The sequence below is a fragment of the Cetorhinus maximus genome, chromosome 23 (assembly GCF_964194155.1).
Source record: "Cetorhinus maximus chromosome 23, sCetMax3.hap1.1, whole genome shotgun sequence".
NCBI classification, from domain to species: domain Eukaryota; kingdom Metazoa; phylum Chordata; class Chondrichthyes; order Lamniformes; family Cetorhinidae; genus Cetorhinus; species Cetorhinus maximus.
In genome coordinates this window covers 57,990,109-58,002,406 of record NC_135901.1, presented here as the reverse complement: position 1 = coordinate 58,002,406, position 12,298 = coordinate 57,990,109, and the positions used below count along the sequence as shown (strand labels likewise).

The window sequence follows — 12,298 nt, the reverse complement described above, 5'->3', positions numbered from 1 at the left end:
TGAAAGCAGCACACAGGACCGAATGGCCTCTTTATTTGCTGTAACTTTCTGTCATTTTGTGTTCCCTAACACCCCGATTGCATCTCTCTAAGTTATTCTGCCATTTCATAAGTCAATCTAGCGAGATGTACACAAAAAGCTAAAAGCTACTGCGGATGCTGGAAATCCAAAAACAGAATTAGAATTACCTGGAAAAACTCAGCAGGTCTGGCAGCATCGGTGGAGAAGAAATCAGTTAACGTTTCGAGTCTTCATGACCCTTCGGCAGAACTGAGTATAGTTAGGAGAAAGGTGAAATATAAGCTGGTTTAAGGTGGGGGGGCGGGGGGAGAGAGAAGTTGAGGGTGGGATGATTGTGGAGATAAGCAAGCAGTGATAGGAGCAGATAATCAAAAGATGTCACAGACAAAAGGATCAAAGAGGTGTTGAAGGTGGTGATATTATCTAAGAAAAGTGCTAATTAAGAATGGAAGGCAGGATACTCAAGGTACAGCTCTAGTGGGGGTGGGGTGGAAAGACTAACAAAGTTTTAGTTTTAGATTTAAAAATAATGGAAATAGGTGGGAAAAGAAGAATCTATATAAATTATTGAAAAAAAAAGGGAGGGGGGAGAAACGGGGTGGGGATGGGGGAGGGGAAGTTTAAGATCTAAAGTTGTTGAACCAGGTAATTCTGTTTTTGTTTAGCGAGATGTACATCCTGCCTTCTAGCTAACACTTTGAATTCCAGACACTAAACAGATTCAGCGAGTTTTCTTCTCATTTCCAGCACTGAATTTGAAACCAGACTAGTACAACTGCATAAATGATCTGAACCATTCACCTGAGTTTCAAACACGCAGTGTTTGCACATGAGCATGTACCTTCTTGTATATCTACTGAAGAACACAAGTTCATTCCGTTTCTTCACATTGAAAATCAGTTCAAAATAATTTCAAAGTTTAACAACATACACAAGACTGTGGATAATTGATACTCTGCACATTCCTATAATCAGCGTCTGGGACAATCAGCTCCTTGAACCCTTCTCGTGTCTTACATTCCCATTCCTTGCTTTCCAGGGAAAGAATGGGTTCATAAACTGGATGGGTGGGCAGTCCCTGGCTAAGTCAGGCCTCTTCCAGAGAGAATTTAAGAGTTAAAGAGATTTTCGTCCCGACTGTCATCAGTGATGATCACATGATTTTTATTGAAAACCAATTTCACCATCTGCAATGGTGAGATTTGATCCCCGGTTCCTAGAATCCCAAACCAGTGAAAGTACCACTGTGCCACAGCCTCCCAATAAGGTAAACACGTTTAGAATTTGATGTGTGTCAGTTACTTTCAGTGATGAATTTCTGCCATGTGTTCCCTTGTCAGTTTCACAGGTGCCGCAGTGATGAGGTTAGTGGGTTTTGGAAATTGAAAGTTCTACATGAGCAGCTTGAACAGCGAGTTGAACAAGTGCCAGCTCAGATTGAATTGTACGGTTTGTGTGCGGTGTTTCATTTTAACAGGAAGGGCGAGGAGAGACAGATTCAAAATAAATTGCTGTGAGGAAAAAGACGAGGGTTATAGAATGAGTTAAACTGCTCTTCCAGAGAGCCGGCACGGACAAGAATGTTCTCCTTCTCTGCTGTAGCCACGCATGATTTCATACTAACAACATCACCCTGTGCATTGAGTCAGTCGTGGTGACTGAGTGGTGAAGGCGATGGAGTCCAAATCCATTGGGGTTCCCCGCTTCTCATTATTCCTGGTTTTAACTCTGTGTTTACAGAGTTAATTATCGGTTAGATTGAATCAAGTCCATCCAAACACTGGAGCGTTTTCCTATTTCCGTTCATTCACGAAAATATTCACGAAACTTCTAGTCGGAAATGGAACAAAAACGGATCCAGGTTCGTATCATGTTTGCTTTCTGAGTGTTTGTCTCTCCTTAGAAACAAACCCTTGTCCTCTGTCACTCTCGGTGTCGATGTCTGTGTGTGTTCCTTTGTGTGTGTCAATGTGGTTCAGTTCCTCATTTTTACCATTCAAACATTATTCACCTTAGTCCTGCGGCTTCATATTAAGATGGTCCAGAGAAAACAAAAGCGCTGTTTTAAAAGATGCGAAAGGACATTTCTTTCTGTTTCTTTTTGGGTGGAGGCTGTTCAGCTACTAAATGCCCGGATGTTACAAAGCGGAGGATGATTGAAGTTTTCACATGATCTGATGAAGTAGCTGAGAATGCCCGAGGGGCCGAATGGCCTATTCCTGATTATATTTTTCCCATACCGATGCCGGTCGAGGCAATGGTTGCTTCTGCTCTAAATGTGATACTGAGTCGCCGAGTGGGCTAAGATGCTGGCCGAGGCTTTCCTGCTTTGGGCTCCACTCCCGCGGCTGTTAAACTTTCCAACGGTTTGTTGTTTGAGACGCTTCCAAAAAATCCTCCGTGCGGCCAGGGGCCGGCTGACCTGTGCAGTGTTGCATTTTGTTTGGGAGAATGGGGAGAGGTGGTTGGGGCAATGGCACAGACTGAAAATCTTATTTCTCTGTTACTCCCTGTCTCCATTCTATTATTTTATACAATCAATAGCGAACTTTCGCTAAGTATTGTGGCGAATTAGTTAAACTGATGGACTGGAAATCGGCTGGAGTTTTCTCATGCAGGTTTGACCCCGGTCGTTTATGCTTCCTATCATTCCTGATTTTAATTGACGGTCTGTAGAATTAGTTATGGGTTAAATTGAATATAAAGCATCCAAATACCCCGTGATTCTTATTTCTGTTCATTTGCAAACATTCACTAAATTCGGAGTCGGAAATGGAAGAGTAATTGACCACTCCTGATCAACCAATCACAACTGCTCTTTGACAGCAGCAGACCAGGCCGAATGGCCTCTTTCTTTGCTGTAACTTTCTATAATTTTATGTTTTCCAACACCACAGATGCTCTTTCCCAGTCATTCTGCCATTTTATAACGCATTTTATCGAAATGTACTTTGTTACCTTGTGTCCTGTCCTTCTGAAATCAAGACCCGGAGTGAATTCAGTGAGAAGTTTTCTTGTCATTTCCAGCAGGAGATTTGGAACCAGACCAGTTCATTGAGTTCAAATGGTCCCGACCCTTCACTGCAGCTCATTGTGCTTTTGAGTGGAGATGATTTCTGTTTGTTACTAAGTGCAGGATGATCTGATTAACTGACGGAGCAGGTTTGAGGTTCCAAATGATCTATTCCTACTCTGAAACAAAAACAAAACTTGCTGGAAAAACTCAGCAGGTTTGACAGCATCTGTGGAGAGAAAGACAGAGTTAATGTTTCGAGTCCACATGACTCTTCTTCAGAACTAAAGGGAAGTAGGACTTCATATTTCTACTTCCCTTTAGCTCTGAAGAAGAGTCATACGGACTCGAAACATTAATTCTGCCTTTCTCTCCACAGATGCTGTCAGACCTGCTGAGTTTTTCCAGCATTTTTTGCTTTTGTTTAAGATTTCCAGCATCTGCAGTATTTTGCCTATTCCTAATCTATAGCTTTTGTTCTATTTCAGTGCCGAAACTTGTGAAGGAAACGTTTCATAAATTTCGCCCAGCGTGGCTGAGCGAGCTAAGCCGTTGGCTTAAAGTATGTACGAAGTCGTGAGTTTGCGTCCCACCGCCGCTCAACATTTAGCAGCCCCATTAGCACAAGCAAGATGCCACCTCATATTGACAGGGAGAACTAGGAGAATTGCTGTGGGGAAAAGGTGGGGTGTGGAATTACAGTAGTTGAGTTGCTCTTCGAGAGAGACAACATGCTGAATGACCGTCTGATGGAGCCGTCTATGATTTTATACAAAGAGCAGTGATGTCAGTGTCAGTCCTGTGTTCACGGTGGAGTGGATAAGGGGTTGGAGTTGGAATCCTGTGGGGTCTCCTCACAGAGGTACAAATCCTACCGTCTCCAGTTCTCATCATTCCTGATTTTAATCAGGTGCCCATGGAATTAATTATTGGATAAACGGAATCAATACCACGCAAACACTCCCGTGGTTTCTTCTTTCTCTTGGTCTGTGTGAGTGTTAATGTGGTTCAGTTCCCCAAGGGAATGGACACATTTTTAACAGAACAAACTTTATTCACATTAGTTGTGCAACTTCAGATCAAAAAAATATCGGGGTGAAAGTTGGAAGAGGAGCTTGTCTCCTTCTCTATATGCCCCATTACAACAACAGCTTACATTTAGATAGTGTCTTCAACGTAATTAAACCTCCAAAGATGGTTGACATGATCTTTATGTAACAGAGTCTGACACTGACACACATATTGAGATGTTAGGCCAGGTGAACAAAAGCTTGGTCAAAGAGATAGGTTTTATGGAGCGTCTTAAAGGAGGAAAGAGTGGTCGAGGTGGAGGGAGGGAATTCCAGAGCTTGGGGCCTCGGTAACTGAAACCTCGGTCACCAATGGTGGAGCGATTCTAATTGGGAATGTACAACAGGCCAGGATTAGAGGGGCACAGATAGCTCAGAGACGTGTGGGGTTCGAGGAGATCTCAGAGATAGGGAGGGGCGAGAACACCGGGAGATTTGAACACAAGGATAAGAAAGTTTGAAGTAAATGCATTCTTTGACCAGGAACCAATGTAGGTCAACGAGTAGAGGGTGATGGGGAATGGGACTTGCTGTGAGTGAAGACACGGACAGCAGTTTTGGATGACCTCAATTTACGGAGGGGAGAATGTCCACTTACATTCCAGAACTGACATTGTGCTGGATCAGCACTGCCCTGTTTCCAAGACCAATATTGATCCTTTATAAGGTGCCGTTCCCAGAACTATACACAGTCCTCCAGGTGAGATCTAACCAGGGCTTTGTTTAGCTGTAGCAAACCTTTCCCTCTTTTCTATAACAGCCTCTGTAACAGGCTGTACAATAAGGGGAATTACATTGTACATATCGACTGAGATGCTTGGTCAGAATAAACTTCATTTAAATATTCAATAGGAAATCAATTGCATAAATAAACATTCCTCTTCATTTCGAAGACAACATATGAATCCCCAGTCCAACTCTCCGTGTGATTGGGACAGGGAAACTTTGTTAATTTTCACACACTGAGCATGGACACTGCAGAAGCTCCTGCACCTCTTTCAATATTGTTTTTCTTAACTCAGAGTTTTCAAAAAGGAATTCATAATTATTTGAAATGGAAAAAAAACCTGCAGGATTATGAAGGAAGAGAATGATATTCGAACTAAGTGGTTAGCTCTTTGAAGAAAGCACAAACCCGATGGGTCGAATGGCCTCCTAATGGGCGGTGTCAGTTTACAATTAGATCAATTTCTCTGCAGCATTCCAAAATGTCCCATCCCAATCTTATTCCAGTAGAACAGGATCTTGCAGTGCAGCAGGTCTACACAGTTTGAAATTCTATACAAGTCCCTTTGGCATTTTCTCGCGAATTGTTTCTGTGGTGCATTGCCAGTGATGCCAACGTCCCATAAATGAATAAAAATACAAATAGTGGTTATCACATTCACTTCACATACGCAAGGTGACTGGTTCAAAAGCTGGCAGAGACATTATCAAAACTGAATCATCTAATTGCGAGAAGTTGCACAATTCCCATTTGTTGCTAAACAATAACTGAATATATTATCTCACAGCCATGTGTCATTGGCACTTCTCCAGGCTTTGAATGATTTTCTCCAAAAGGCACAGTTATGAGAAAGAGACAAAAATGAGACGAATTACAGTGAGATAGTTCGCACATGTGTGAAGTGTTGAATGACCTGATGTGCTGTGACATTTTATGATTCTAATTTCAGATCAATTTCTCTGCCGCATGGCTATGTTTTTCAGCCAAACTGGACTTCCACAAACCAGGGTTCGGAAGTGCAGTAAGACTGCAGGATTTGATGTACTAAGTCACTCTCTGTGGTTCTGTCCATTGTTTCTGTAGTGTAGTGGTTATCAAGTACATGCAAAAAGTCCCCTGTCTGGAAATGGGTAGAAACATTATCGAGATTTACACATCTAAGTGTGAGGGAAAGTTCCATAATTCATGTTTGTTGCTGAATATTAACTGAATATAGTTCCTTGCCACCACATTAAATTTGCCCTTCGCCAACTTCAAAAAGCATTCTCAAATTCAGGAGGGATGAAACTGACTAGGCACAAAAAAAAATACCAGTTTCTTTAGTCAACAACAGGAATTAATGAGTTTACAAATGCAAATTCACAGTTACTTACTGACTGAAAGATGACGACCAGTGTGATCCAAAGACTAGCATTACCCTAAAGGCAGGCGCAACTGATACTGTGATTGAACACAAGGGAATGGGAGAGATGGTACCAAATCACTTTTCATCGCTCCTCATCATGGATCTTCATTCTTTCATAGGCACGGCTGGCCAGCATTTGTTGCCCATTCAGAACTTTCCTTGAGCTTTGTAACTTGTTAAAGCATTTCGGAGGGCCGTTAAGAATCAACCACATCACTGTTGGTCTGGAGTCACAGGCAGGTCAGCCAGGTAAGGACGACCGATTGTCTTCCCTAAAGGACTGGTGAACCACATGGGTTTGTACGGCAATCCGTGATAGTTTCATGGTCATCATGACTGAGAAAATACTGAGGACATGTCCGATCAGAATAAACGTCTTTTGTAAATTCAATATGAAATTAATTGCACAAATAACTAATGTTTATAGCAAAAACTTCAGAAGGAACCAGCGTTCAACTCTTCATTTCATTGGGTAAGGGAAATGTTCATTAAGGCAAACTGCATGGATTCTGCAGAAACTCCTTCTTCAAAAGGGAATTTGGAAATGGTTGAAAGGGAGAAATTTCTGATTCATGGAAAGGGAGAAGGAAACTGGGACTAATAGGCAAGATCTTTGTAAAAGGCTGGTTATAAATAGAATGGGTGGAAGGTCCTCTTACTGAGCTGTGCCATTTGATGATGACATTGTTGATCAGTCTGTCTCCAGCATTCCTAATGAGAACAGCCGAATTCCATTTCTTCAAAACAAAGACCCAAAGACTGCTGCATGACGTCACCGCTTAACATTCCAGACAGCTCCATTGGGATCCAGGCAGGGAAATGTTCCTGTGGTGTTGTGGTTACCCCATTCATTTCGCATGTGCAAGTTACTTCATTCAATGCTCGGGGAAACATTATCACCCAGCTGTGTGGAAAAGTTGTATCGCTCCCATTCCTGTTTGTTGTTGAATATGAACTGAATGTAGGATCTGCAGCCACATTATATTCGCTCTTCACCCTCTCTGAAGGTAACATTCAGCAAAATAAGAAGATGTTTCCGCTGGCAGCGGGTGATTGGAGAGTGTCGGGCTGGAATATTGTTACTTGTTCCTGTCTCACTCACTGTGGAGCTGAGCAAGAGCGACGAATTGATGGGCTTGTTTCAATCAAATAGCCTCATAGATCTCTATTGATATAGATGGGGGTTCACGATCGTTCATATTCTTTGTTATATCTGAAATGAATATCCATAAACAGAGCTTGGTGTGGGAACTCAGTGGGTGACAGCCGAGTTTTCAACGTGGGGGGTGGGATGGATTTTCTTGTAGTTTCAGGGCCCCGAAACAAATCAGAGCGTTAATGAGTAATGATGGGGAGAAAAAAAGTGCCAGCTTCGTCCCTGGGTGGTCTCGAACCACCAACCTTTCAGTTAACAGCCAAACGCGCTGATCAATTGCAACACAGAGAATTAATAAAAGCGCTTGCACTCTGTAACATGTCCTAAACCAATGGCTCAGCGAGAGAAAGCTTCAGATTGCCGCGACTGCAATGACAATTATTCCCTATCAGTTTTACTCTTCCCAAATAAAGGGTGGGACATTCATTGTGGGCACATGGAAAAAGTCTGATCCCACCCACTGCAGACACATCCAGGTCACTGGGAACCAGCTCTCCTACAACCGGAGCCATCTCCCTTCGAGCCTTCCGGTGTTTTGTCTGTTACTGAGTATTCTGCTTGTCCCGAAGCCGGTAATTCTAAAGGGGTTTCTCTATTACACAGCGAGTGGTTAGGATCAGCAATGCACTCCCTGAGCATGTGGGGGAGGCAGATTCAATCACGGATTTCAAAAGAGAATTAGACAGAAAATGCAGGTCTCCGGGGAAAAGGCGGGGTAAAGGGACCAGGTGAGTTAGTTTCCAGAAGAGTAAGACTCAGAAGCCAGCGGCTGTGATATTAACAAAGCGGGATGGAGAAAGACTCAGTTTGAGCGGTGACACTGCTGGAGGGATGGGGAGTTGGGGATCACCCATCAAAGTTTTTAAAAAACGGCAGCGCCCAGAGTGGGACTCGAACCCACGATGGTCAGATTAAGAGTCTCCCGCTTTACTGGGTAAGCTAGCCGGGAATGCACAGTCATTGTTCACTATGCAAAAATTCAGGGAGATCAATGTTCCTTCCTCCCTGGAGCCTCAGCTTGTTCTGAATTTCAAAGTGTGGAAGGTAATCGGCCTACAAAAGCCCCAAGGTTACAATACATTCCTCTCGATCAGCAATAACATTCACATCTTCCACTTCTTAGCTGCACCTCCTTCCAAACATTGCAAACTCTCTCTTGCATCTTTCATCCTGATATTTTTCTCTTTGACATTTTAATACGAAGCTGCACAATTAATGTGAGTCAAGTTTATGAAGTGAATATGTGTCCATCCCCTTGAACTGAACCGCATTGTCACACACAGAGGAACACACACCGACACATACACCGAGAGTGACAGAGGCCTCAGGAGAAACAAACACCCAAAAGCAAGGATGTCACCAACTTGGTCAATTATTGTTCCATTTCAGGGGCCAAATGTAGTGAATGTTTGCAGATGAACAATAGTAAGAAACACGGGTGTGTTTGGGTGGTTTTCTTTTTCATTTGACGGATAATTTATTCTGCAGACAGTTTGTGTCAATCAGGAATGAGAAGAAGGGGAGTTGGCAGGATTCGAACCACATGGAAAAATGCCCTAAGCACTCGGCCAGGAGAACTGGGTAAAGGCTGCATGTTGTTTGTTTAAAATAATAGAATGAATACAGCGAGTTCCAGTGAAAGAAGGTCTTCCAGTCCGTGCCATTGTCCCACCTTTTCCCAGTCACCCTGGGATTTACACTGTCTCTCCTCAATCTTCCAAATGAAATACAACACGGCACAGCTCAGCTGCCCCTTCACCGCACAGAGAATTTTTGGAAAGCGCCTCAAATAACAAACCACCAGAAAGTTTGGCAGCGGTGGGAGTGAAGCCCAAATCACCAGAGAGATCGAAACCTGAACCAGCGGCTGAGCCCACTCGGCCTCACTATCACATTCAGATTAGACACAAACATTGTCTTCACCAACATTGACACTGAATTAGGATATTAAAAATTATGATCAGGAATTGGCCATTCGGCCCCTCGAGCGTTCTCAGCTACTTAATAAGATCATGTGAAAGCTTCAATCATCACCCAGTAACATCTGGAGGTTTAGTTGCTGAACAGTCTCCACTCAAAGAAAAGAGAGAAATGTTTTAAAGCTGCTCTTTTTTACCCTGTACCACCTTAACATGAAGCCACAGAACTAACATGGCCAATGTTTGGGTGGTAAAAATGGGAAACTGACCCACATTGACACACACAGAAAATCACAAATATGTGTGTTGTTAAGATTTGAAATTGTGCTTATTTTCACACTGACTTTCAATGTGCAGAAAGTGGAGCTGTGATCAGCTTATAGCTCAGAAGATGTACAGCAAGAATGTACATAACAGGCTGATGCTAACAGTGCCTGTTTTAACTCGGTGAGCTGCATCTGACGATTGAGAACATTTAATTGCCGCTCAACGAGTCCGGTTCCAAATTCCCTGCCATAAATGAAAAGAAAACTCGCTGAATTTGCTGAATGTCTTGAATTCAAAGCATCATATGGAAGGTAAGAAAATTCATCTTAACCGTGGTATTAGGAAAAATAAAATGACAGAAAGTTACAGCAAAGAAAAAAGGCCATTCGGCCCTGTGTGCTGCTTTCAAAGAACAGTGTGATTGGTTGACCTGAATACTTTTAGGAAGAATGGACAAAAAGGAAAACGAGGTGGGGTCACGCCGTTAATAAGGAACGAGATCGGTACATTAGTGACAGAGGATCTTAGATTGAAGGATCAAGATGTGGAATTAGTTTGGGTGAGCTAAGAAACAACAAGAGGCAGCAAACATTGGTGGGAGTTGTTTACAGGCCACCAAACTGTAGTGGTAATGTTGGGCATGGGATAAATCAGGAAATTAGAACTGCATGTGACATGGGTAACACGGAAATAATATTTTGCCGTGCACCACCAGCTCTATAGTCAGTGCTTTGTAACCTATCACAGTTCTTCTCTTTTATTTTCACTCCCTCACTCCGACTCTGGGTTTATTCCCGAGTTTGCCCTTGTGACATTTCCAGCTCTGATGTGAAACTTACACTCTTACTCCATCATTTCTAGCAGAGTTTTACAGTGTTATTTACAACCAGCAAATTAATCACATTGATTTGATCAGCTCGCCCAGGAGGAATAAGTTTCAAATCCCTAACCAGGAATCGAACGCAGGCTGTACTGATAAAATTACCGCATTCTAACCACTAACCCAGCAGTTTGACACATTCAGACTGCTTGTGGCATTTTCCCTTTCCAGATCCCTTTTTCCAGGGACAAGTTTCTTTGACCAAATGGTCTGTGTCGTTTGAACACAAGTAACGTCTTCAGCCAATGAGAAGAGCCATTGCTGTTAGCTGGAACATGAAATCGACACTTTCCTCCTTTAAGACAGTTCTTAAAGCCTCCCCCTTTGACAGAGCTTTTAGTCATCTGACCGAATATGAGGCTCGGTGTCACACTTTGTTATACAATGCTCCTGGGGAACGCCTTGTGACGTTTCATGAGGTAAAAGGAGCTTTATAAATATAAGTTGTTGTTGTACTCCATACATAGAAAAAGACAGACTCCTGTTGTCTCTTTCATCCTGATATTTTTCACTGTAACATTGTAATGTGAAGTTGCACCACGAATGTGAATACGGTTTGTGCTCGTAAAAATGTGTTCACCTCCTCGGGGAACTAAACCACATTGACCCCCACACAAGAACAAACAGAGATATACACCGAGAGTGACATGGGCTTAAGGAGAGGCAAATGCCAGGATGAAATCATGTCACCAAATTGGCTCTTTTTTTTTTCATTTCCGACTGGAGATTTGCAGAAGGCTGACAATGAATGGACATAAGAAATCACGGATGTGTTTGGATCTCTTTTCCTCGATTCAAACGATAATTAGTTCTGTCTGCGTACAGTCAAAGTCAGAAATAACAGGAAACGTAGTCAGCAGGATTCGAACCTGCGCAGGGTAACCCCAATGGATTTCTAATCCATCGCCTTAACCACTCGGCCACGACTACAGAAATTGCTCCTACACCATTATTAGTTGTATGAAATCAGAAAGGTTACAGCAGAGAAAGCAGTTTTTCTGCCCGTCTTGTCATGGCCATTACCTGGCCTTTTCCCCGGAACCCCGAAATTTATCCTGTCTCTCCTCATTCTTCCCACCAAATTGGGAATGAAAGACTGAGAAGGATCACATAAGCTTAGAAAGCTCACAGCAACCGTTGTTTTCATTGGCTGACAAAGTCGTTTATCTTGAACCTAAACAGGCAGTTTTGTGGTGAAAGAGATCTGAACTGAAAAACAATAGGCAAAAGCAGCGTAGATAAGCCAAATCGAAAATTATTGGTGCAGCTTCCCTGGTGGTCTCATGGTTAGGATGCGGTGCTCTTAGCGCTGCGACCCGCATTTGATTCCCGGTCAGGGAATGTCAATTTGTTGGAACGAGTGTTGGTTATTCATTGATTGGAAACGTTTAAAACTCCACCAGAATCAGGGGAGTGTGGTTTTAAGTTTTGCCTCAGAGCTGGAAAACAGCACACTTAGTTCAAGTGGGGTAAGGGAATGAAGGAAGAGGAGAGGAGAAGGGCTGGGTGCAAAGCACTGACTATAGAAATGTTGGTGTGAGGCAAAATATGGGTGGGAGAAGTACGAAATTTGCTGCCTACTGTTTGCACTGACACAAATATCATTCCTGAAGGATCAACCAATCACTACTGCTCTTTGAAACCAGCACGCCCGGCCGAATGGCCTCTTTCTGCGCTGTAACTTTCTATAATTTTATATTTCCCAACAGCACGGGTCATTCTGCCATTTTATAACCCACTCGAGCGAGATGCGCTTTCCTACCTTGTATTCGGCTCTTTTGAAACCTAAACACGGAGCAAATTCAGCGAGTTTTCTTGTCATTTCCAGCACGAGATTTGA

The 12,298-nt window shown here is 42.9% G+C and overlaps 1 protein-coding gene and 1 non-coding gene across 2 annotated transcripts in view; one reads left to right on the top strand and one right to left on the bottom strand.

Moving 5' to 3' along the window:
* LOC144698062 (uncharacterized) overlaps positions 1-12,298 on the top strand; it is a 121,742-nt gene that overhangs the window by 93,154 nt on the left and 16,290 nt on the right. The gene's annotated exons all lie outside the window — the stretch shown is intronic.
* trnas-aga (transfer RNA serine (anticodon AGA)) lies at positions 11,307-11,388 on the bottom strand. The gene has a single exon. It is a non-coding gene; the product is annotated as a tRNA-Ser (tRNA).